General features: G+C 44.4%; 1 pseudogene; it reads left to right on the top strand.

The window, feature by feature from the left end:
- Positions 1 to 285: 285 nt before the first annotated feature.
- On the top strand, positions 286 to 1,565 carry LOC125520051 (annotated as a pseudogene).
- The last annotated feature ends 2,130 nt before the right edge of the window (positions 1,566 to 3,695 follow it).

Raw genomic sequence — 3,695 nt, forward strand, 5'->3', positions numbered from 1 at the left:
GAGAGAAAGAGATAAAGCGAGAGAGAGAGAACGTGGGAGAGAGAGAACGTGGTGGGGCCGGCCTGGGAAAGTCGCCGATAGTGGGCCAGAGAGGCGAAGAAAAAAGCGCCGGTGCCTCCCAGCTGCCCCCTGGGATTGTGGGTTTCTCCTGGTCTCGCCGGCCGTATTTTTGCACTAATTTGGCGAAAAGTGAGGTCGTGGAGGCATGACTGGAACTTTTTTTGTGCGCCGGCACTGAAAAAGTGCTCCTAGGGGGCTTTTTAGGGGGCCAGCTGGAGATGCTCTATGGCAGCAGCGGCGCGGCCGGTGCCGGCGCTCCCGGACGAGCTCTTCGAGGTGATCCTCCTCCGCATCCCGCCGAACGACTCGACCCGACTCCTCCACGCATCCCTCGTCTGCACCACCTGGTCCCTCGCCTTCTCCGACCGCAGCTTCTGCCGCCGCCTGCACGAGCTTCATTGGGTGCCCCCGGTGCTCGGGTTCCTCCACAGCTGGGACGACGACCGTATCCCCAGTTTCGTGCCCACCACCACCCCTGGCGGGCCCTCGACTGCCGCCACGGCCGCGCCCTCTTCCTCTCCGAGGACAGGGGTACGTACCCAGGAGCTCCTCCTGTGGGAGCCAGCCACTGGCGCCCGCCAGCGTGTGAGGGTTCCCATAGCATTGGTGAGGCTTTGCTCGACCGCTGCTGTGTTCTGCGCAACGGACGGGTGCGACGTCCACCGTGACTGCCTCGGGGGTCCTTTCCACTTGGTCTTCGTGCAATCGTGCACACCGACATCCTCCAGGAAGACACTGTTGACGAGAACTTTCTCACGTCCGCGTGCGTATACTCATCGGAGACGGCCGCCTGGAGTGAGCTGGCCTCGATGCGCGGCAACTTCGACATGGCCCTTACATACTATTCCAGCGTGCTTGTTGGGAAGTCTCTGCTTTACTTCCTGTCGGACGATGGGTTGATTCTGAAGTATGATCTAGCAGGATATATTTTCCTGATCTAGCAAGGCACGCCTTGGCAGTATCCGGAACACCAAACCGATCTAGAAAGGATAGTTTTAACATGGTGCTGTCGGAGGATGGTGAACTGCGGGTTTGCAAAGCCCTGGATCAGCATCTAAAATTCTGTTCAAGGTAGACGAATGATCGCACTGATGCACAGTGGGTGCTGAACCGTTCCATCTACCTGGGCAATTGGCTTTCGATTGGTGCTCTTGAGGATGCAGACAGAGTGCAAGTGCTAGGCTTTGCCGATGGAGCAAATATCATTTTTGTTAACACGGCTGTCGGCCTGTTCACAATCGAGCTATAGTCGGAGTGGGTGAATAAGGTGTGTGATAATCGTGGCTTCTATAATTTGATTCCAGTTGTCAGCTTCTACACCCCTGTGCCCCGAGGCAAGCATCATGATCACCTGCCATCAATCCCTAGTGCGGAGGCAGGTGATGAGAAGGGGGGAGAGAAGCAGAAAACACTAGATTAGGCACATGAGCTGTTCAACAAGGTGTCCAATGCTATCAAGGAGGGGAACTTTGTCAACACCTTCAAATGCGTTAGCCATGGCCACAGTGTTTGGTGACGGATGTGGGTTTGCATGTGCTTTTTGCTAAAACATATGTATGTATGTGAATGTGGAAATAAGAACTCCCCATTAGTTCGGTACTCTTTAAGATCTACAGTTGGTTTGCATGTGCTTTTTGTTACTTTGGGATTTCAGGTGTTTTAGTATGTGAGATGAGTTTAGAACGGTTTTAGATATTCCGCAATGAGTTTGGGAGCCAATCTGTGTGTGTCTTTCTTGTGTTTGGCAGCGGACAACAGTCCAATTAGGCTCGGTGTTTTTCGATGGCAGTACTTGTTAGTTAGGACCTGGCATGATTTGTCATGATATGCGCACTGCAATGAACAATAGATAAAAAGGTGCATTTATTGAAAATTCATAAAGTGTTTTGTCAATTCAAAAAACATTCGAAAAATCACAAAAAATCATAAGATGTTCATAATTGTAAAAAATGTTTGCATATTCTAAAAAAGGCATGATTTCAAATAATTTTTCATGAAATAAAAAAATTTCATCATTTTTTGAAAATGATATAATATTCAAAACATTGTTGGGAATTTGAAAAAGAAGTCCATGGACTTTTAGGAAATGTTCACAAAAATTAGAATAGGTCCGTAAATAATGAACAAAATGAATAGTCGCTTACGTAGAAGTTTTATTAGGGGATCTGTAGAGGTCATTTTATAACTTTATTTTGTCCACCGCATCGGGTAAAATAAAGGGTTTCATGTTTTGTACAGCGCCGAGCGCAAAAAAAATGACACAACTTGCTATGGGTTAGTTTTTGTAAGCCATGTGAAAATGACTAAATGTCTATTTTGCGTCCATAGACAACTATGTTTATTTTGCTACCACAGATTGTAACACAACATTCATCAGTCTAACTTAGGCAGGGTCCATCGATGTAGTTTGCCCAGCCAAAAAATATTATGTTGTGACCACTTAGGAAATCAAGTCGTGATGAGACCATCACATTTTTGGTTGTGGAAATGGATTTTAAAAAGTCCCTTATCTCATCATGATATTACTCAGACATAATTTTTCAAATCATATTTTAAAAGTCCTTATCTCATCCTTGCACTTGATTCAAACTTTTTTTAATATCTACCACACCCGCATGATGTGATAGTTTATCTCCCGTTGCAACTCACGGGCATATTTGCTAGCCTAACTCAATAATACACAGCACAGATCCAACAACTATTTTGGGCGGCCCAGATTTCGGGATCACCTGGTCCCGGGTGTCAAATCATCCTCCCTTATATGTTTAGCTATTTCGTGGTTTTTACGTAGTGGTCACTTTTGAAGATGTATTGTAGGTCTACAATAGTAAGAATGCCCTTGCTCTTGCTAGTGTTATATAATTTCCAAATATAAATGGAGTGGTCCATGTATTCCACATACGTGAATATCTGTAATTATGGATAAATGATTTCTTTATTGGTCAACAATTTTATTCTGCATGGAAAGGCAAGCAAGTGCAGTCTCCAGTTGTTGTTGCTACTAAGCATTATTATGTCTATGATCTCGATGTTCTCCAATAGTGGACAAGTTGGTGAAATAATGTAAGCAGTCAATAAATATTTTGTAGATCATGATGCAGAGGCCGGGGGTATACTTCCATTTCCAAAAAAAAAGATCAATGATGGAACGAAATAACCTATTTTACTTGTGCCAAATAAGATAATGCATCATGTAAGCTTGTGGTTGTTTTGCTAGTTAAACTGCGGTTCTATTATCAACTTTAAAATTGTGTTTGTTTAAGTGGGTCGAACTAGAATCATATCAGTGAGCAGTGAGTAGTCTCACATTCTTATGTATGTTACTTATTTTGGTCTTGTTCGTGGATCATGAATAACCGATGTTGTGATACCCCTCTGAATAATGCTCATGAATAATCTTGTTCGTGTTAGTCAGATTATTGCAATTTCGCATGATAGTATGCCTACTTTGTTTCTTACCCCTTGGGGTCGGGCGGGATAATGTACTTCTTTTCCGTGGCCCAAATTGATGAGCATAAAAGGAGACTGAAAAAAGCTAACCAAAAGATTGTATAAAAGCAATGATGCAAGAATATTGTGGCACTTGCATGTTATGAAAAATGATCATTTTCATCGCTTGATTTAAAGTTTTCTGA

Source organism: Triticum urartu, chromosome 7, assembly GCF_003073215.2.
Source record: "Triticum urartu cultivar G1812 chromosome 7, Tu2.1, whole genome shotgun sequence".
NCBI classification, from domain to species: domain Eukaryota; kingdom Viridiplantae; phylum Streptophyta; class Magnoliopsida; order Poales; family Poaceae; genus Triticum; species Triticum urartu.